Raw genomic sequence first — 23571 nt, forward strand, 5'->3', positions numbered from 1 at the left:
GACAAGAAAAAATAATAAAATACTTTCTCGCACCCCCTAGTCGATTTACTGAAAAAAGTCACTTTTTTGAACAAATTTTCTAAAATCGCTTGGAATCAATACAAAAACTGTTTCGATCAGGTGTGTATTATCTTCAAACGATAGGTTTTTGTCCATAGATTAAGATGCACTATCAATATTGGACCAAAATTTAAGTTTTTGGACTTTCCCAGGCGGATTTGTGTCGAAAAAATCGCATTTTTTCGAAACTTTTTTCAGAAATGTTCATTTAATTTAGGGTAGCATATTTTTCCCAGTAAAACCAATACATGCAGCTTGTAGGAAATTTCATGGCGAACATTTTTCCCTCTGAGAAAATGCAATTTCGACACTCCAGAGCCGAGATATTTGAGTTTTAGTGAGGAAAAAAGTGCCAATTTTCAAAATTTCTCAGAATTCAGAAGCAAGGCCTACTAATTACACGATGTAGCAAGCATATGTCTCAAAGGTCAGGGTATGCTTTTTTATAGTAATTTTGGCCGCTGAATCCGAATCTGAAATCAAATTTCGTGTAAACAGTGATGTTTTGGAGCTACACCCTTTTGGAATGCTATTTGCGTGTTTAAGAGGCAGTTTTTGTAAATGCTCGGTTTGTTCTAGAGGTCGTATCGAGGTGCTCCGATTTGGATGAAACTTTCAGCGTTTGTTTGTCTATACATGAGATGAACTCATGCCAAATATGAGCCCTCTACAACAAAGGGAAGTGGGGTAAAACGGGCTTTGAAGTTTGAGGTCGAAAAAAACATAAAAAATCTTAAAATTGCTCGCATTTCCGTAAAACTTCATCAATTCCAACTCTCTTAGATGCATTCGAAAGGTCTTTTGAAGCACTTCAAAATGAGCCATAGACATCCAGGATTGGTTTGACTTTTTCTCATAGCTTTTGCAAATTACTGTAAAAAATGGTTTTTTAAACCTCAATATCTTTTTGCAACAGCCAGCAACACCAAGTTAGGGAATTTCATAGACTATAAGCCTACGGTAATAACTTTTTGGCCAATCGCAGTTTTTCGCATAGTTTTTCGATTTTTCTATAATAAACATTTTACAACGTTAGTTATTGTCCTGTAGGCATCCATAGCGGCACTTTTTAGTCTCCCTTTTGTCATATTCGAAATCCTCGGAAAATTCAAACTTCAATGCCCGTTTTACCCCACTTCCCTTTGTTGTAGAGGGCTCATATTTGGCATGAGTTCATCTCATGTATAGACAAACAAACGCTGAAAGTTTCATCCAAATCGGAGCACCTCGATACGACCTCTAGAACAAACCGAGCATTTACAAAAACTGCCTCTTAAACACGCAAATAGCATTCCAAAAGGGTGTAGCTCCAAAACATCACTGTTTACACGAAATTTGATTTCAGATTCGGATTCAGCGGCCAAAATTACTATAAAAAAGCATACCCTGACCTTTGAGACATATGCTTGCTACATCGTGTAATTAGTAGGCCTTGCTTCTGAATTCTGAGAAATTTTGAAAATTGGCACTTTTTTCCTCACTAAAACTCAAATATCTCGGCTCTGGAGTGTCGAAATTGCATTTTCTCAGAGGGAAAAATGTTCGCCATGAAATTTCCTACAAGCTGCATGTATTGGTTTTACTGGGAAAAATATGCTACCCTAAATTAAATGAACATTTCTGAAAAAAGTTTCGAAAAAATGCGATTTTTTCGACACAAATCCGCCTGGGAAAGTCCAAAAACTTAAATTTTGGTCCAATATTGATAGTGCATCTTAATCTATGGACAAAAACCTATCGTTTGAAGATAATACACACCTGATCGAAACAGTTTTTGTATTGATTCCAAGCGATTTTAGAAAATTTGTTCAAAAAAGTGACTTTTTTCAGTAAATCGACTAGGGGGTGCGAGAAAGTATTTTATTATTTTTTCTTGTCTAAGAAAACATTGTTCCTAACATCATAATCTATCATTTAAGAAGTGAGCACCTGAAATTCCTCGACATGACCTCAAAATGGGACAGGCTAGTGCGCACTATCCGGGGCAAGGTGATTTTTCAGTTAATTTTTGTGGAAAAGTTAACTTTTCATCATGTTTTCAATTGGGGGTGTTTTTTACCCCTAAAGATGATAATTTTATGGTATAGTAACTTATTTAAACTAAGTAGTACTTATATAACTAAAGTTTAATTTGTAGGGTTAAAAACCTTCCTATTTTCGAATTAGGTACCGTCAGTGGGGTGACTATGGGTCAAAAAACGAAACACCTCTCGAAATGTCTTAATAACAAAAACAATTTAAATAACATCAAAAATCTTTCAACGTAGATTTGTTCTTAGATAGTTTACTAACATTTTCCCAAAATATGGTGGATTTTGATGAACACTACCTTAAATGCCAATAGTTTGAAAATTGACCCAATCTCACCCCTTAGAGGGGGTGACATTAGGTCAAATGAAACTAAAATGATGCTCAAATACAACGATATGGTAAAAACAAGTCATCCAACAGTGTTTCTTGTTCGAGGGAATCGTATTGACACGCTACAATGTTTGAAGTGGAGATTTTCAAACATTTGGGTAGTTTTCGAGCAATTCTAACAAAAATATTAGAAAAATGATTTTCGAGAGGTCATTTTTGGCCAAAAACGTACCCCAACTTTAGACATCTGCCAAAATAACAGGATTTGTTCTAGGAACGAGATTTTTTCAGCGAAGTCATCTTAAGATGTCCCCTACACAACCCCTTTAACAGAATTCAGTTTCATTGAGAATAACCTGAGAAATGGTAAAATCCGTAAAAAATCACTTTGACCCAATCTCACCCCCAGACCCAATGTCACCCCCACTGACGGTATATTTTTTGGTTCTATTTTGGCAGAAATACTATTTTTAGTGATTTTGAATCAGTACCATCAAAAATAAAAGTTATCCAATGTGTTTGAATTTTTTTCTTACAAAAATGTATGGGAATTTTTTTTTTTGGGGGGGAGGTGTCCACGTGCTTCCATCCCGCCAGTTCATATGTATAGCCTTAGTGTTGTGTTCACTGTATTTGATATTTTGTGAACCACACCGTATGCTGTACTCGACAGATATGGACTGGTTCCCGGCCGGGCTGATGGGTCTCGCAGCTGGCTAGTTGAACGTACCTGTTAGAACATCAAATCATGATGTTTTATCCTTTTGTTTCTTTAGTAACAGTAGCATAGTTAGTTCAGCAAGGGAAGCAATAGTTTGAACCGTTCAGCTGTTGAAGCAATTGCTTTCGATTCAAACTTGCGCTGAACATTATTGGACTACCTAGACTACGGTTGAAAGGAAACAAACACGAGGGTACAAAGGGATAAGCTCCCCCCGGATGGGGCTAAATTGTTGAACGCTCCCAGTGAGTTTTACTGAGCTGCTTTGGACATTTTAGGTAATAGTAGTATGAAAATAGTTAAAGCTCGGTATTAATTCACTGGGAGGTCGTGTGCAAATTCCCGTGCTTGTGAAGTTTTGTTTCTGTGTCACTGTTGTGTTAGCTTGTAACATGTTCGACATGACACTACAAACCAGCAGTGAATAGTTATGCGGCATTCTCCAAGTACGGGAACACGACGAAAATTAGACGACCCGAAGAAATAGTGAAAGTGATAGTGAAAGCAAAATAAATAAAGTGTCTATAAAGAATCATGAAGTGAAATTTTTATTATATTTATTTATATTTAATATGATATTACACTTTACAGCTGAGTTGAAACTCACTATCAGAATCTAATGTTTTCTTGTGTTCTCTTTTGTTCTTTTCGTTTCAAACTGAATGAGCGAGCATCTGACTTGCTACGCAGCCGCAGGATACAACAGACGATGGAGGGGCAAACTAACACCAGCAGTGATCAATACCACACCGACTGACGAGGATTGCTACCAAGCATGGTGTCCATGGCTATATGTCCAACCGAGAGACCTCCAAGGTCGCAGGGAAGTATTAATTAGTATCGCCTTTTTATGTTTGATCCTTTTGTTAATACAAATTTCTTTGCAGATACAAACCTTTTTAAAAGTATGCCTCGCGGCCTGCTTTGATCTTTTGCTTATTCTATCCGCTTTCTACCCCAAATGCGTCTTGCACGGAGAACCTGGGGTAGCTTATGGTTGACCTGGGGAGCCCGAGGAATTATGCCGTAGGTGGCTCGTATAGTCTTACTCACCTATCCTCGCGGCAAGGTCTTCCGTAGGTCTACACCCGAACATGCGACGTGGGACTGCATGAATCTTCAGCTGCTGCCGGAAGGGTGTATTCCGAAATTACCGAATTACCGAATTACAAAAATGTATGGGAATTTCAGTGTAAACTTCAAATGTTAGATCAATATGGCCCAAAAGTGACTTTTCCCAATAACTTTCACAAACTAATTTTTTTCACCTTATTTTTGCAAATACATAAAATTGGTTCTGTCCCATTCCCCAAAATGGTCCATTCCACAGAGTGATCCATTCCCCAGAATGACCCATTCCCCAGAAATATTTAAGACCTTGAAAAACATGTTATGTTTTCCATTTGATATAATGCCATTTACCTAGTATAGCGCCGTTTGGCATAACATAATTTGGCATCATGGCGCATAATGGTCAATTGACATATTGATATTAAATTTTCAACATTAATTCAATACACTGAAACCCCGATGGTTTGACACCAATTGTTGTCAAACGAACGGGGTCACTTTTTAGTTTGACACCCCTTTTACACAGAGTTCACACACACTACCAAACGTTTGTTTTGAAAGTGTGCGTGAGCGCCGTGTAAAAAGTGACAGTTCGTCACTTTTTAGTTTGACTTTGACCAACCAACGGGGTACAAACTTAAAAGTGTCAAACGAAAAAGTGGTTTAGTGTATTAGAATCTAGAGGTGGGCAAAACGCTCTTTTTTAGGAGCCGCTCATTTTCGTTCGTTCATTAAAAAAAATATTAGCTCTTTTTCAAAATTATTAGGAATGAAAGAGTTTTTTTTTAAGAATCGTGTGATTTAATAAGTTATTTCACATTGGAATTTTATAAATTATTTGATTAACAAAAATTAAAACTGAAAAACTTTTGTCCGGAGTTATGACAGTCACGAGAGTTGTCCCTTCTTTAAAGAAGGCAAAATTCAACTTTAAAGGGAAATTTCAACTTTTGTCCGCAGTTATGACAGTCACGAGAGTTTCCCCGAGGTGCTCCGAAGCAATTTATAACAAAAATTGCCTATTTATACAATCATATTGTTGCAGGATTGGTTCCGTAAGTTTATCAATTTTGGAATAAGAAGACAACAACTTCCTTGGTTGCTGTGCACCCTACCCTTGGAGGGAAAATTCAACTTTCGTCAGCAATTATCACAAGTCAAGGGTGTTTTCATTTCTTTAATGAAGGAAACATTTAACTTTTGTCAGCAGTATTTATATACTTGAGTACGTAATAAAGTAACAAAAAAAAACATTTCTGGGAAATGGGTCATTCTAAAGAATAATGAGTTTCTGGGGAATGGACCATTCTGGGGAACGGGATTCTGAGGAATGGGATAGAACCCATAAAATTAACCCTAAGACAAGTCGAAAACCCAAATATGAGCTCTTAAGGTTGAAATTAGGTATTCAAAAGGCTGGTGCGCACCTTTGCCCCGTGCGCACTTTTGCCCCATACTACTCTACTAAGCTTGCTGGGATTCCTATCTAGATAGAACAAGAGAGCACACGGACCTCGATATGCTGAATTAGAGTACAATGATGATATTTGTACACAAAACATATGTAAAATTATATTAATTCTTGATAAAATTATGTTTTCTATACAAAACTCAACTAATACTTAATTTTCTAAATATTAAGAGCGAGCCTTTCACCAGTGTGTCGCAGGTAGTATCGAGGTGCTCCGATTTGCTTTCTATAACAAACTTTTTTCACAAAATTCGGAATCCTCGGCAAATTCCAGGAAGTTTTGAAGTTTTTAATCACATTTTCACAACCGGTCATTCCAGGCCAATTTTCCTAACTAATATAAAAAAACAACATGCATATTAAACACATGTGCCCACATTCGCATGGTTCGGCATGCGTACCCCATCGCAACACACTTGAAGGCCAATATCAAAATCCATGAAATTTGACAACAATATTGCCCAAATTCGTATGGTTCGGTAAATGTCCCCGTATCGGCTACTCCAGGTTGTGGCTAATTCTGTCGACATGTTATTGATTATGTCCAGTATCAAAAACCTCAAAGTTTGATACTCATAATGCCAAAACTCGCATGGTTCGGAAAATGTCCTCCGAACGGAACATCTCTGAGGGCACCGGCCACTTCAGGTTGTGGCCAATTTCTGTGGTTGTGGTATCTCGAGGCTCCTAGTAATTCAGGCTGGTCTGTCTCGGCTTGGGCTGCTTCTTGCTCCAGGCTACCCGGTCACGAGAAATTCTGGCAGAGTTGGTTCTGCTAGAATCTTCCTAGAATCATTCTAACAGGCGAGTCATAATTCTGTAAGAATTTTGCCAGACTATTCTAGCAGAGCGAAACCTGCTGGAATTCTGTGAGAATTTTGCTAGACAAATCTGACAGAGCGAAATCTGTCAAAAATTACTTCATTTCCGTCAAACCGCTTCGTAGCGAACTTGACTTCCGCCAAAATAGTTCTGTCATCGGACTTGTTCTTACAAGTCCACATTTTCGTTTTAATTTTTTAAAGAAAATGCCGCGTGCGCCCTTTTGTTGGCTATTTGGCTGACTTTTTGGTAAGTTATTCAAACAAATAATTGTGTGCCGAAATAACTTATTGATTTTTTCAGCAAAAAATACGATGTCAGCTCGGTGCCGAGATTTGTCCACGCATCCTGTCCCAGGGCCATTCGCTCGTCAACGATTGGAACGATCATGGAGTGACAGGTTAATTGAAGCGAGATGAGTCAGCAGGACGTTCATACCAACAAAACTTAAGAAAAAGGAAGGGAAATTTTGTTAGAAAAAAAATTAAGTGCAAAAATGTGAAAGTGTAGCATTCAAAAAGTTAGTGCTAGTGCTCCTGTCTAAATTTATTGTGATTACGATAATGAATGTTTGAATAAATTCGATTTTGAAACATGTTTTATTTAAAAAATTACAAATGAAAATACCTTATTAACAGCTTCTAGCAAAATTCTAGCTGGATTCTAGCAGAAATTTCCTGCCAGTTCATTCTAGCAGGATTCTTACATAATTCTAGCAGAACGGGCTGTCAGTTCATTCTAGCAGCATTCTAGCAAGATTCTTACAGAACCGGTTGATTTCGCCGGCTCCTGCTAGAACCGGTTATTGCATTTGAGCTAGAATTCTCAAAGAATTCTTGAAAAAATCTTGCAGGATGATGGCAGCGTTCTAGTAAGAACATTTTCGCTCTGTAAGATTTCTGTAAGAATCCTGCGAGAACGCCGTGACTGGGTAACTGCTTCTGAACCTCCAGTTGCCAGATCCAGGTTGATGTTCACCTGGATCAAAGAATGATTTCCTTAGCCTGACCGACCCAGGTTATATTGGCCTAGAATGGAGACGTATGCCCTGCCCCTTTGCACAGTTTATCCCATACCGACGTCATTCGCTGTTTTTTCAACTTCAAGTATCCAAATGGGAGTCGTCACTGAACGCGCAACACTTTTTGTTTTTCTGGATTGACACCACATCAGAAATAGAGCCGATAGGACAAAGTTCTTTGTCAAAATTTTCTTTTCTGCAATAGAGTAATCTACGTGCGTATGTATTGCGTGTACGTACACGAAAATAAAGTGAGGTTAAATTTTGTCAGCCAGCAAAACCAAATGGTGCGCTAGTGTGCGTACGCGAAACGTCATAAAGCTCTATTTGTTGAATAAACCTCTATTTCGATCACCCCTAACCCACCTAGCATGCTACCCAGCACTGACAGCTGTCACCGCCAGCTAGCTGTCAACCATTCGGGATTCTTCGCCGTCGTTGTCTTCACTCTGCTCTTGCTCTTCTTACGCGACGACGAACGAGCGCGACGACGCCTGTCGACCGACGAAGGCATCGATGAGAAAGATGCGTGGCTATCTCGCTCAGTTCGATACTTACGGTGTTGCGAAAAAGTTGTAAACAGAAAAGCGCGCCGCGTCGATTTTCGTGTGTTTTTGTTGTTGTTGTTGGTGCTGTAGCTGTGGCTGGGCAGGATAGCTGAGCTGAGCTGAGCCGTCCAACAAACCATCATTCTTCTCGCTGCTTGATCCGAGTCAGTAAGTAGCTCCACGGGTTGCGGCATGAGGAATTTGTTTTTTTTTGCTGTTGCGAAAAATCGGCAGTCTGGACTTGGTCTGCGGATATTTCTCCGGAGTTGGACTTTGGAATGGTGTCACACCTTGTGTTTTTAGTCAGTCTGAGGACGGTCTCGAGACCAAGATGGATGGAAGAGTTAGAAAGAGTCGCGAGTTAGATCCGTTCACCAGTTATGTAAAAATAGCGAGAAGGGGCCTTGAGGACTAGGGAACGCTGATTATGTTCGTCAGCGCTTGGAATTGTGCCCCGTGGCCATCGGTGACAACGTCGGTGCAGAGTGCCCCGTGGCACCAGCAGCTATTCTTCATGTACATTCGCACATGACTCGGCAACTTCTACGGAATTAGTCGTGAACCGTGTGTGAACGGTGGAGAGGTGTGGGCAAAGTTCGTTCTACGCTGCGCGAGTTTGGCAGTAGTATTTCATCATCCGAATTTGATTTTTGCATGGAATGTGAAACCAAAAAAAAACTTGTCATGTTTAAGTCAAGAAGTGGCCTAAACTGAGCCGCGAGTGACGCACTTACAAGCACTTCCTGATTCATTCTACGTTCGAGGGTGTTGCAACACACCATGCTGCTGATGATGACGATGATTGTGATGGTAGCACAGCACAATGTTTACATTTTACTGTAATTAATCTGCATTCGGGTTTGTCGTTCAGACCAGACTGTAGTCGTACAAGTGGTTGAAAGTTACCACCTCATGCTCATTCAGTGAATTCTGTTCGTATTGACATTTCTTTTTACCTTGTTTTTTTTTTACAAGCCATACAATGTATCGTACGCGATTGTATTCTCAAGGTAGCATCGTCAATTGTGGTGAAATCTAGGGATCAACTAGGGAACCCTAATATACTAAGCCTAGTTTACCATACAAACTGTCAAAACAGTTGTTAGTGGTACCAATTTTTGAAGGTTACGTTTGAGATTTGAAATTAATCAGATTTTGATATGATCTTATAGCATGTTAGTAATAGGATGTAACAAAAATGATTTTTTGGCGGGCATTAAGGGGTTTGTTCCGGTGGGCATTAGGGTGTAATATGAAAATCGATTTTCCAGCACAGCAAATTTTCACTTCCTGTTGGGTTCCTAAACAACTCCCCAAAGTTTGAGAACGATTGGTTCAGTCCTCACTTTGAGCAAAGCGATTAAATTTTCCATATAAATTTGTATGGGAAAAACCATTTTTTTGATTTTTGATATTTAAAAAATCCACTTTTCACGCTATATCAAAACCGGATTCACATTCGGATTCTCTGGAACGTTCTCTACAACTTTCCCGAAGTGAGTATGGTGCTAACTTGCTCCTGAAAGAAGATACAGCGTCCTCAAAACTCGTCTAACAAGTGATTTTCGAGCAAAAAACACGTTTAAGACGAGTTTTGAACAAGCTGTTTTTATAGGAACAAGTTAGCACCATACTCTCTTGTGGCAAATGGGCAGTATTCATGATTGCTGAGAGTCGCAGGATTCTCGCCCTTTGCTATTAGTAAGTATCCAGCAAAGCAAAGGGTATAGCATGCATTTGATACTGTCAACTCCCATTCGGCTGTGTTCTCGTCGCTGTCATGTTGTAAACTGGAGCCGAGGGGGGTCCTGTTGTGAATTCTAGTTGGAGGTGGTCCGAAGATCATTGAAGAAGGTAGAATTCGCCATCACCCATGACACGAAGGCACGAAGGATAGACCATGTCTTGGAGGGTGAAAGGATGATAGGATTTAGTGATAATACCACAATTTAATATTTGTCTTTCTCTCTTATTTCAGACAAAATGTCTGGTCCGAGTCCAAGGTGTTGCAGAAATCTTCCACTATTCAGAATGGGGTCTTCCTTCTATCATTTCCTATATTCTGAAAAAGGTGGTGCCCCGAATGTGGACATATAGTTTATCACATTTACTCCATACGGTGTGAACGTGACATGCTGTATGTTTGCTCTTGGTGCATTGGCTATTTTCAAAAACAAGCTAGATTTTTCCTATTCTTTTAAGACAAAATTTAGTAAAATCTATCCATCTATTTATTTTTCTATTGCTATAACTTGTCTCTAACCCCATAAACTTTAACTACTCAATTATTCTAACTTGGAATCGCAATACATTATTGTAGAAATGTAACTGCTGAAAATAATTTGGTAAGAAATTTGGGCATAACTGTCAATATAATTAAAGGTACGTTCAAACTGTTTTATTATATATGTTAGCTATTCAAGTTTGTTTGTCTTGTCCCATATTTCACAACTTCAGTTGTTTTCTAGTAAGCTTCTCGTTACAAGTTGGTAGTTCTGAAGGTTTCTTTATTCTTTCTTTCTGTGTTAGTCTGTTATTCAATGTTCGATTTTATTTTACATTGTACTAATCCCATTTTTTCTCTTTGTCTTTTTCATGTACCTTGCGAGCATACGATGACCGAAAAAGTCATTGTATCAGCCAACGGTGTGTATTTCACAGTGAAAAGATAATCATGTCCAAAATTAAAGTAGACAAAGCCGCGAAACAGAACAAGTATTTTTATAAGTGCGTGAATAACAATCGGTCGTTGAAGCTCAAAAAATGTGAGAACAATATCGCGTCGTGGTTAAGTGATAATAAGGCGAAGAAAGTAGACGACGATTCCGCATGAAGAATATAGCGGAAATTATGTGTTAATTGTACAATGGATGAAGGTTTGAAGTTGACACTATCAAAAGGGAATGGTAAGATGCAATAGTAATATTGCTAGGTTTGATAGTGTCAAAAGGTAAGATCAAGGAACAAGGATTATATGAAACTATATTGTCATAACTATTGTATTCACTGAAATATCTATCCGCTTTCTACCCCCAATGTGTCCTGCACTGGGGGTGCCTGGGGTAACTTCGAGTTGACCTGGGCCGCCCGAGGAATTATGTCGTAGGTGGTTCGTGTACTTCTCACTCACCTCTCCTCGCGGCAAGGTTTTCCGTAGGTCTACACTCGAACATGCAACATGGGACAGCATGAATCTTCAGCTGAAGCCGGACGAATGTATTCCGAAATTACAGAATTACAGAACAAGTTAGCACCATACTCTCTTCGGGAAAGTTGTAGAGCACATTCCAGAGCACCCGAATATGAATCCGGTTTTAATATAGCGTGAACATGGTTTTTTGAAAAAATAAAATAAAATAAATGGGTTTCCCATTTCTTCGGCCCTATTGCAATGTTTTGCTAGAAATATTGTGTAAAATGATAGAGCATCAAAAGTTTAAACAGGATCAGCTTGAATTTTTGCTCAAAACTTTAAGTCAAAAGTAATTTTGAACGCTGGAATTTAACAAAACAGAATTCGCATACATAACCTCAAAGGGCGACAATTTCAACTGTTTAGATTCGCTTTGTTCTACTACTCAACACTAGTTGTCGCATGTCATTTGGCTCTTGAACGCCAATTGGCGTTGTTGCTTCCAGTGAACGATCTGTCAAACAATATTTCTCTCTTCTCTCACTTCGCTAGCATTATTGCCTCGCTTCGAGCCAAAAAATCAAATCAAATTGTTCGCTTTACAGCACTGCTTTGGCGTTCTCTATTACGAGATTCTTACTCGAAACTAGGTATCCGAAGGTGTGAAATGGTGAGACAATCCACACCCAGGGTGGCCACTCTAGTCGGGAAATCGGGAAAGTCGGGAAAAGTCGGGAATTCGCGAAAATCCGCTGAAAATCGGGAAAATGTCGGGTATTTGTGATTTTTTGTCAAAAAGTCGCGAAAGTCGGGAATTCCAAGCATATCTGTTTGAAAATTGGTTGTGACCTTTGAATAATTTTATAATATTTAGTACAATTTTCAATTTAATTTCACTCAATTCGTCTTTAGTAACTAACTTGAAATTTTAGGTTCCTTTCACTATTTCAATCTTATTGAGAATGCCAAGTCTATTAAAAACATTAGAAATCCTAGTAAATGTTGGATGCATTTGAGACAGATTATCATAATATTTTTGTATGAATCAAAGGATTTTTATTTACTTTTGTTTATCAAACAAGATCTTACTTAAAAAAAACAATAACAAAGGTAATGAAAAACTAATATGAAAATAGAGCCTAATTTTAACTATTATGGCCAGCGTAAAGTTATGGTTCTTGATAACGTTATGGTCACATAGCTTGAATATTGGAAAAAAACGATGCCAACTTAAGTTTTTTTTAATCAATAAATTAAATTCAAAAAGTTTTTTCAAGCATTTTATTTTCCAAATGTTATTCTTGAACATTTTTGTGAGTAAGGGCAAATCAGCGGAAAACTAAAATATCAAATAAAATCCAATCGTTTTTTGGTCTGAATCGAAATGAAAAAACTTTTTACGTTATGAAAAATATAGAAAAAAAGGGTTTATGTTATTACAAATATGTTTAAAGAATTTTTCTCTTCAAACATGTCGCTTGAAATAAGTGTTAAAACATGGAATGTTATCAAACTGAATTTTTCTTTAGAAATAATAAAAATATATTTAGATAAATCTACATTGATTAAAAAAATTATGTTCCAAAATTTACAAAATTAAAAAAGGAATGATTTATTTTGATAGAATAATAACAGTAATCCTGTTTGAATGTTTGAAACAAAAAAATTAGGAAAAAAACAGTTATCTTTTACTTTTTGCCATCCCTTTTCATTTCCAATTAAAATCAAGTATCAAAATAGTAGTTTATGCAACAAGTTGCAAAAAGAGGATTTTTTCAGCACGAGTCGTACATTTATCCAACGAGGTTCACCGAGTTGGATAAATACGATGAGTGCTGAAAAAATCAAGTTTTGCAACGAGTTCCATACAACATTTTTTGCAATTTCGAAAAACACCCTTTGAGTGAAATTTTAAGTCAAATTTTCATGTATTTTGTCAATAAATCGTTTAAATCAATTTTTTTTTTGAAAAGTGTTACTTTTCGAAACAAGTGCTGAAAAGTTCAACTTTTCAGCACCCATTTCAGTGCTGAAAAGTAGAACTTTTCAGCATTTATTTTGAAAAGTGTTGCTATTCGATTCTGTTATTTTTGGTACAGAAAAGTAGGCTATTTCGTCGTTCAAGAATGACAGGAAAAGTAAGTAGTTTCAAGACGGAATTGCAAAAACATTATGTTTGCCATTTTAAAAGAAACTTTGAAATTAGATGTATTGTCAAGCTTTCGGTAATTTGTCAAAGACTAGATGTTTATGTTTTTTACGAAAATTGTCAAAAGTTTTATTATTTTTAAAATTTATTAAAATTTTGTTCGATGAAATCATTCTTTAGATAAGAAATGCCTATTTTTTGAGTTTTTGGAAAAGTCGGGAAAAAGTTGGGAATTTGAAAATGGGATTTGAGTGGCCACCTTGTCCAAACCTCTTTTTACTTCCTATCCACCCCGGGATTCGAACTGACGACCTCTGGATTGTTAGTTCGACTTCTACTCCGCTACACCATCGAACCCGGCTAACAAACAAGAGAGTTTTCTAATTTAGTTTTAGATTAACGCAGTAAATGACGTTCTTTTCCTCCTAAACTTATCTATTTACATACCGAGAAGGAGCGGCCATGGCTGACTGGTTACGGTGTTCGCTTTGTAAGCGAATGGTTCTGGGTTCGATTCCCATCGGCACCCAACGAGAAAGCTAAGAACATAAAAATTTTTAATTATGAATATGTCCTTTGGATTGGTAAGCAAAAATGCTAACCACTAGGCCATGACGACTTGGTGAGCTTGGGCTGGAATTAGGACTACTGTTACAGAGAGCAAGTTGTAGCGCTATAACCACGGCAAATAGTGTCCAGGGCATTCGTGGAAATACAATGTCCCCCATCCCAGAGGGTCCCGGAGTACCAAACCTTCTGAGCATAGGGACGTGGCGTTACATCGTGCTGCCATCTGGTTTTTTAAAGCGCAAGAGTGGAAAAGTGCTGAGTCATCGTCTAAAAATAGACGACGTCTTATCTCGCCCAGCAAAATGAAGTCGATAAAGTAGTCGGTTTCGATGAGATAAGGTGGAAAACGTGGTCTAAAAATAGCGACGCCATGGTGGTGTGTCCCCACGCTTCTTCCTCCCCTACCGATTCAGAATTGTGTTGTTGTTCGAACAATCTGTGCTTAAACTCAACCCACTTCAAACGAAACATGTCTCTGCGATACGTCTTTACACAGTAGTCCTGGCCGCTTTAACGCTTGTGATGTTTCAATGCATTCTAATGCAATGGGGCACTAGAAATGTTATTAAATGACAAGAAGAGTGCTATGCGTAATCTAACCTACGCCACTCTCCAGGATCCCTTCGAAAGATTGGCTGTGCTAGGGTCTGATTAGATTAGATTAAACTTATCTATTTACATACCGTCATCTGGGGCGAACCGGGACAGCTGATTAAGCCTTGTTACTGCACAATATTTGGATATTTTTGAGTAGTATCGAATAAAACAGACACAGATTAACAAAAATAGTGCATTGATAATCAAATTTCAAGCTTTTAAGTAACCTGCTGTACCTATTCGTCTCAGATGACGGTGTGTAAATAGATAAGTTTTATCTAATCTAATCTAATCAGACCCTAGCGCAGACAAGACAATCACAAAAAAGGTTGAACGTTGCAAAATACCCGGCTTGATTTTTCTTCAAGATATTTTTTTACAATTTTTGTCCACATCCGGAACCTACCAGGTACCGGGGACAACTAAACATATGATTGGAGATTGCTAATAGAGGATGGAAAATGTTGATGATTCTCTTTTTTTTTTTGCTGAGTGTAAGGGAAATTCTCCACGGTTCCTCATGTTTCGAGCTTCGCTTGGAGTTGGATAAAGATTTGAAGGTGAACTGTCTTAGGACGCTTTAGGCGAGTGGTAACGGCCGTTTGCATTGTTGTTAAGATTTTTCGCGTTTTTTCGAACTCTTATTGGAAAGATTTCAATTCTTCTCATCTTTTATATTAGAATTATATAAGTTGCCCAGGCTATTTGGTAATGTTAATTCATTTATAAATGCGTCTATCTTCGTCAAACACCTTCATTTTGATCTTCGAAGTTCTCAATCTGAACCCCAAAGACGCTTACTTTGGTAAAAAGGATTAATCCTTTAAACATTTAAGAGGCAGCATTTGTAGATTTTTCTCGGTTTGTTCTAAAGGTCGTATCGAGGTGCTCCGATTTGGATGAAACTTTCAGCGTTTGTTTGTCTATACATGAGATGAACTTATGCCAAATATGAGCCCTCTACGACAAAGGGAAGTGGGGTAAAACGGGCAAAAAACATGAAAAATCATAAAATTGCTCTCATTTGCGTAAAACTTGATCAATTTTAACTCTCTTACATGCATTCGATAAGTCTTTGAATACCTTCAAAATGTGCCATAGACATCCAGGATTGGTTTGACTTTTTCTCATAGCTTTTGTAAATTACTGTTAAAAATGGATTTTTTTAAAACCTTAATATCCTTTTGCAACAGCCTCCAACACCCATACTCCCATAGGTCAAAAGGTAGGTAATTTCATGGAGCCTACGAAATTAACTTTTTGGCCAATCGCAGGTTTTCTCAAAGATTTACGATTTTACTATAACAATCTTTTTACAGCGTTAACTTTTGCCCTGTAGCCCAAGAAGACGGCACTTTTTGGGCAAATTTTTTATATATTCGGATTCCTTGGGAAATTTCACGTAAGTTTGAAGTATTCGAGTCGTAAATTTGATTTTAAAAAATCAAAACAACACATTGGTGAAATGAAATTAATCGGAGAGTTATTGTGTGCTTAAAGCCCTTTCTTCATCATCGCTGGTTGGAAGGCAATTTGACGGTTGAGTTCGTTAGTTTTATCGCGTAAAATAATATTTTGTTTCATCAAGAACGTTGTGTGGTGCGCGAGTCTTTTTTTTGTGTTGAAAAGACCTTCCCATAGCTCCGTAGCTCGGAGGGCTCGACGTCGGTTGTTTGTGTGTTAAGCCCTCTACATAGCATCGTAGCTCGAGAGGCAACGAAAATCAATACCTCATCTAGCTAACAGAAAGAAGATCGGAAGGCATTTGATGGTTGAGTTCGTAGCGTCTATTCCGTAACAAATTTATGAATTAAATGGTTATATAATTAAAAAATCAGAATACGCTATCATTGCAGCATTGCGTTTAACACCTCATTCTATAAATAAACATTATTTGGCTTTATCTTTCCACAGCCGGCTGTCTAAGATTAAACCATTTCATTTAAAATTTAACAACAGTTAAACGGGAAATGTCTCGTCCGCAGCATCCGATTGTTTGCCTTGAGAATAATATATAAAACCTTTCAACAAACACTATGATTTTGGGTCGCATCATCATCTTCTATGATGAATCCTGACCAAGCACCCTATCCTACTAACAAATTTTCAGGTTCTTGGCGCTTGTGGGTTGTAAGCACAGAGTAAATCAGCTGCCCTAGTAGCAACCTGCGCTAACTAACATTCCCGTCCCTTAAAATCGAGATCTACAAACTGACATGGCGGGCGCCGTTGGTGGCCAATGACTGTTACCTATTCGCAACTGATCTAGTTTTAGCAAACATTGTGTTTTATCTTTTCGGCGCATTCATAGATGCTGTTGATAAGGGAAACACCACTAGATCGTCGAAGCCTATGATCAGTAGTGCTGAAAGGATATTACGGTTCTGTTCAGCAACGGAGAGGCAACCATGGGTGGTCTCTCATTCTCATGCTCCATGCTCATGCTCAATACAACACATTGGTGAAAAACTCGCTTTTAAAAGGGTCTCTATCACAATCGAACACAAATGCTATCGAGTTGAAAGTTGTTGAAAGTTGATAACACAAATGCTATCGAGTTAAAAATGGTTGGTTCTCAGGGGTTTTTTCGCTTCTCGATTTATTGCCAAAAATTATAAACTTCGGCAACGGGCTAAACTTGCTACCTCTAGAGGGCCGTAATTTGTGGATGACGCCTTTTATGACCTCAACCTAGATAAATTTCGCATTAAAAGAGGCACTAAAATTAACAATCTTTGCAGAACAGAAAAAAAAATCCGCAAATTGTAGCGATAAATGATGACACCATTCGCCTCCATCTTTTGCACGGCCATGCTTTGAAACAAGCATTTTAACGTAGGTCTAATTAGTTCGAGCGCGTATGAGATAAGTAGTATATGCGATGCGCGATGCCCCTTCACTGATAGTGTGTGCGGCACTCACTAAGCTCAATTAGGCTTAGTACAAACAACGCTGAACGCTCCTCACGCACACGTGTTTACGTTCGCCGGCACTTCTAGCCATTTGCTCTGTGAATGTAATTGTGTTAAACCCAACTTCACCGCACGATTAGTCTGGACATAAGTCGCAGTTGCGTCCAGCTGTTGGTCAATGTTTTGTTTGCTTCCATTTGAACGTTTGAACGATTGTATGGGTGTTCAACAGCCGGACGGACAGAACGCGATACACGAACGTCATCAACTTGATAGTCTGAGGCCCCCTCCGCAGCCTGAACGAAACGGAATTGTTTTCAAACTTGCTGATTCATTCATTAAACCCCTCTGCTGCCCAAATACTAACGAGTTTAAAACTGTTGGTTGGCGCTAATGGTCTCGAAATAGGTTTAGCATTTCTCCCATAGCCCTTTTGTTGACAAACGTGGGCGATCACGTCGCATGGTGATTGCGGTAAAATATAGGCGTTTGCTTTAGTTCACTTGAACTGTTTATTCATGTTTCAATTAAATATTTTTTTCAATTTTAATTCAGTTTTATTGGTGAATGATCAAGATACGATAAGATCTTTTGCAGCACATTACAGAGTTTGAGAGTTCCTTTCAGCTGTGCGTTACATAGTAATCAAAATTAAAAAAAAATAAGAGAGACAATTGCAAGGAAAACGAGATAGAAATAGATAAAGCTAATAACTAGATCACAGTGTGTTATCCTTTGTAGATGTGCTTAATCATTAGCTGCCTGTGGGCCAGGAATTGCTCTGCCTTGTTTCGACAGGTCCGAAACCGTGCCATCATCTCCCCCACGAATGCAAAAAACTCCAGCAGGGTAAAGAGATCTTCCCCGGTGACTTCTTGCTGGGCCGCATTGCCGCTACACGCTGGTAAACGATCGCCCCAAACCAGGAGCTAACGCTCATCGAGGTAGTTTTTCCGTGCCCTGCATCCACGATAGTTGCTGGTATGGTTAGCTCCACAGTTGGCGCACTTGATGCGCGCTTTGGTTTGCTCTGCCTTGTCTGAAGAATGCTCGTGTTTATTTTGAAATGTCTTTTTTTTTTAGAAAAAAGATATCTTTTTGTTAATAAAAGAAGGACCTCTCTTATATTTTATTCATTCTTAAACACGGAATATTATTTCGCTGCACACGTTATTTTTTTACGCCTGAGAACTACAAGTAAAACGGTTATTTTTTAATAAAATAGTATGCACGAAATGTTTACTTACCATGTATGTTATACTTTTATACTTCTCTTGAACCTTGGCGGTTTGAAACCTTTTCTTTTTTTTACTTATAATAAGTTTTATTTTAATGATGTCGTTGTGTGAGTTTTGATATCTTTGCGTTGTTATGTTGTTCTGTTTTATGATTTTTTGTATTGAAACATTTGATAGCCTCGATAGGCTCTATTCTATCTCCTATACATCAAAGAACGTAAATTGAAGTAAAACAAATAAGAAAAAAAAACAACATTACCTAATACTCCTGTAGATGTTTTTGACCACAAACTCGCACTCTTACTCGTGAAATATCTTGTTGCAGAACTTCTGCAGAGGATGCAGGAATTATGCAATTTTTCAAATAGTGGAACAGGCTAGAGCGTCCAAATTCTCATCTTGGGAATTTTTGGGATCTCCCGCCGAAAAACAAATCCCGTTTCCGGGAAATCTGCCCAAAAAGATCCCGACAAGTTTGCAACTTAAAATGTAACTAAAATTTGTACATCCCATTTTATTTAACACATTCTGCCATCTGAAAGTACATTAAATTTGCCACAAGAATAAATATATATATATATATATTTATTCAAATTTAAGATTTGACAAAAACAAAAATTTTAGCGAAAAAAAAACTTCTTGCGATAATAAACATCGAAAATTTTCAAAAGTTCAATAGATTTTTAAATCAACCCAAACATGCTAAAATGATTCTAAACGCAGGGAAATGCATTTTAATTTGAATTCAGCTGATTGCACTTAAATTTCCATTAAAATTTTGAATTTTTTGGGCCAACTTTAAAGGAGGGAGGGGAGACAAAAACTTTAAACAAACTTTGTAAAATTTGTACCAGCCTAATCAATGCAAGCATTGAAGACTGAGTTTAGTACCCTTTATATTTTCCTAATAATATGAATCAAACATGTCGTTCGATGATTAATTAAAATCATGTTGCAATCCATAGTTTACCGCTGAAGTTTGACAAAAAGGCATTCGAGATCGTGCCTAAAACGACTTAAGGCACTGAAAGGTATAAAACCCGATCGGCCATTTGGCCAAATCTTGTTTGAGAATGTATCAATCAAAAAATAGTTTTCTTTGTGTAAATTTCATTGGACACTCCAGATTATCCAGCATCATTCAAACACGACCATTTAATAGGCTTAAAATGGGTATATTTCCCCTTCTACTTTTCCATTGTAGATGATCAAATTCCTTTCCATGGATTCAAATTCCTAAGCCTAGATAGGCCATTACAAGTATTGCCTAGCTTTGTGGTCCTAGCTGTCAGAATAGAGTACCGGGTTCGAGTGGTGGAAATGTCAGTTCTTCCGTAGGAAATACATTGTAGAAAAAAGCAAAATCTGCTTGAATGGTTTTCCATTTTCAGGTTTTGATCTCCAGCTAACCTTTCTTAAACATGCATGCGCACTTCACACGATCTTCCAGATTGTCAAAGTCGTGCCAATTTCGTCGTAATCGTCAATCCTGTATTGATTACCGCGCCAAAATCCAACTGTTTTTTTAATTGTCTTTGTGTACCCAGAACGGGTTTGTTTTTTTTTCGTCGCAATCGCAAATTTCTTCCACGATATCGGCATTCGGCCGGCCCCGGCCTTAAGCCGTATCGCAACTGTGAGCATGACTTGCAAAAACCTTCCCACACACACCTCTGTCCCCGCCGCACGCTCCTTCTCCTCTACACCTCAAGCGCGTCGGCAGTTTCTCTCCGCGTCTTTCTTCCGTCTGTTTAGCTACACCTTCATCGGCTGTTGTTGTTGTTGTTGGTTGATGACTACGCCGTGACGAAGCCATCCCGTAATCCACTTCTGCACTACAACGATCGATCATCGTGCTGATCTTTCTCTCCCTTTCTGATCTCATGCTCTCTACCTGGTGGTCAATCAACGGTACGTGGTCCCCGTCACATGGTCCTTTTTCTCGGGTGTACGTGACCACATCAGGGTCGTTTCAGCGAAATCTCGATCATTCGCCAGCGGTTTACAACTCTGGATGACTTTGGGGTTCTTCTGCTCTGCTACCTTCACTGGAACCCCGCGAAGAAACTGAAACTCAGAACAGAGAGAGAGAGAGAGAGAGAGAGAGAGAGAGAGAGAGGGGGGCAGGAACATTAGTTTTCACCAACCACCGGAACGATTCGGCGCAAAAATCTCTACGCGCGTTGCCAACCTACCGGTACAAAGTACACAACCAAACTGTAACAACATCGTTGTTGTCAGCATGAGTCGATACTTTTCGGTTCCTTTCAAACACCTTCCCAACTGCTGCTGCGGTATCCAACCAAGGAGGCAGCGGTGGCGACGCCGACGACGTCATCGATTAGAGCGTTTCTTCTCTTGTGACCTGAGGAGCTAGCGAGCGCCGCTTGCTTGGATCTACTCAATTCTGCCGTCTTGGAGCTTGGAGCTATGCATTAGGCGCGTCACATCGCGTGACTATAGTGTGCGTGCCAGTCGGCGCGCGATCTTCTATTGCAAACGCGCGTCCGAGACGCAGAAAGTTTTATGACGTCAGTCAAAGTCACATAGCCGGCGCAGCGTCTTGATCCATAGATAAGCGGATGTGTTGGTATCAAACCGATGTAGAAATGAAAAATTTGTCGGACCGATTCTTCAAAAATTCATATCACGGAAAATGTTCCCTTTAACATCAACCAATTTTTGCCTTCCTCACCTCAATGAGGAAAGGCTATAAAATCACTCGAAAAACGAACTTCTTATTTGACCTCCTAGACCCAGCTTCATGTATACATATCGACTCAGAATCAAATTCTGAGCAAATGTCTGTGCGGGTGGTTGGATGTTGATCAAAATAATTGCACTCAATTATCTCGGAACTGGCTGAACCGATTTTGTCCATTTTGGCATCATTAGATCCGTCTTGGGGCCCCCTAAGTCACTATCTATAAACGGTGATGTTTAGTTATCCCGTACAAGCTAAACGTCTGAATGGAAGAATCGAAAAATCTTTAAAAAACGATTTTGCCTAAAGTCCGGAAGATTGTAAAAAGGGTGGTTTTTGTAGGAAAACCCGTCATGCTATACATTTTTAGAAAGGTATTGAAAAGACCTGTCCAATGATTCCAAGACATTGAAGATCTGATAACCGTATCAAATGTTATAATCACTTAAGTGTTATTATTTTTTACAGCGATAAAGCTTATTTTTCTGAATACAATGACCCTTTGTACGACCATAAAGAGTTTAAAATGGATTTTTAAATCAATTTTGAAAAATTAACCTCGCGGTCCTTCTTGACAGAAAAGCTCCTACATGACAGCTCGTTCCAAGGGGACTATAGTTGATCCATCGAAAAAACGTTGTCTTGTAAAAAAAAATTGCATTAAAATGAAAAAAGTGATCAGAAATGGTTTTTAATCGTGTTTTTTACGTTGTACATAAAAATTGACATAGGGCTTTAGTACCCAATTGCTACAGATCCAGCTGAGGCAGCTTTATGGAATTAGCCTCGTTATCCTAAGCTTTCTTCATATTATGGCTTTATGGCAGAAACGTAAGTAACGCTTTTCTTAGCATTTTGTTTGCATGTATTCAGGCGCAACTGAATACAAGCAGAAAGCTTTTTCAATTGCTTTTAGCTGGATTTTAGGAGGAAGGCACCAATCACTGAGGTGGTTTAAATGTGTACTCACATTATACCACATCCGCAGCCGCAGCCGCATCCGTATAAAATTTGACAGTACGGATGCACAGTGCGGACGCGATTTCACCATTGCATTTTAAATGTTCCCATTCACACTGTTCCGCATCCGCATGTGGATCCGTACTGCAGATACGGATGCGGAACAGTGTGAATGGCTGCATATGAAATGCATTGGTGAAATCGCGTCCGCACTGTGCATCCGTACTGTCAAATTTTATACGGATGCGGCTGCGGCTGCGGATGCGGTATAATGTGAATACACCTTTAAGGTGTATTCACATTATACGGCATCCGCAGCCGCAGCCGCATCCGCACAAAATTTGACAGTACGGACGCACGGTGCGGAAGCGATTCCTCCAATGCATTTTAAATGTTCCCATTCACACTGTTCCGCATCCGTATCCGCAGTACGGATCCGTACACGGATGCGGAACAGTGTGAATGGGAACATTTGAAATGCATTGGAGGAATCGCTTCCGCACTGTGCGTCCGTACTGTCAAATTTTGTGCGGATGCGGCTGCGGCTGCGGATGCGGTATAATGTGAATACACCTTTAAGGAACGTTTTTTTTTTGTGTGAATTAGTGCGGTTATTTTTACGTACATATTGCATGCAATTTTCGACTTGTAAGGAGCAGCAGACGAACCGTCCTGACTAAACAAAATGGCTCGAGACTTGCTTAAGAACACTCGCCAAACTGGCTTTCTTTTTTATGTTTCCTAAGTAAGTAAGTAAATCTTTCCCTGTTCCTGAGGGGAACACCCGTGAAGAGTATCGGGGCCGGCATTTACAAAGCGGATTCAGTGGCAGTTTCATGATCAACTTAATGTTAACATGTTAAGGTTAATGTTAACATTCCATAGGTCGCCTCCCTAAGGTTTCGTGATAAGGTCCAGTTTGTGACGATACACTACCTTCCCTTTACTAAGCAATCGAATCCAGAAGGGAAAAGATCACCAGTTGTGTTGGTCCGAGCCGGGATTTGAACCCCGATCTACCGCTTACGAGGCGGAAGCGTTACCACTGGGCTACGTGGCTCGGTCTCTATGTTTCCTACCTACTCTCTTTTTACGCGCCAAAACTAAACACTCGCATAGCTGTCGGTCATCTATTTTGACGAAGAACTTCGTCTTAGGGCTCTATCCAGATTTTTAATCGAAGATGGCGTTACGAATAGTGCACGCCCGAAATGTCAAAATCGCGCAGTGGTA

At 38.9% G+C, this 23571-nt stretch overlaps 1 protein-coding gene and 1 long non-coding RNA gene across 3 annotated transcripts in view; one reads left to right on the forward strand and one right to left on the reverse strand.

Annotated features, from left to right (window-relative positions):
• Window positions 1–23571, forward strand: part of LOC120428725 (kelch-like ECH-associated protein 1B) — a 61563-nt gene that overhangs the window by 22331 nt on the left and 15661 nt on the right. The window contains exon 1 of one of the 2 annotated variants that reach the window (XM_039593799.2): window positions 8060–8243. The exons of the other annotated variant lie outside the window; for it this stretch is intronic. The gene's annotated coding sequence lies outside the window, so the exon portion shown is untranslated. Of the gene's footprint in view, window positions 1–8059; window positions 8244–23571 lie in introns of those variants that run through there. 2 annotated transcript variants of the gene reach the window in all.
• On the reverse strand, window positions 10480–22341 carry LOC120428730 (uncharacterized). Its single transcript, XR_005607161.2, has 2 exons — window positions 20870–22341; window positions 10480–20741 (listed from the first exon to the last, which is right to left on the reverse strand). It is a non-coding gene; the product is annotated as an uncharacterized LOC120428730 (long non-coding RNA).

Source organism: Culex pipiens, chromosome 1, assembly GCF_016801865.2.
Source record: "Culex pipiens pallens isolate TS chromosome 1, TS_CPP_V2, whole genome shotgun sequence".
NCBI lineage: Eukaryota > Metazoa > Arthropoda > Insecta > Diptera > Culicidae > Culex > Culex pipiens.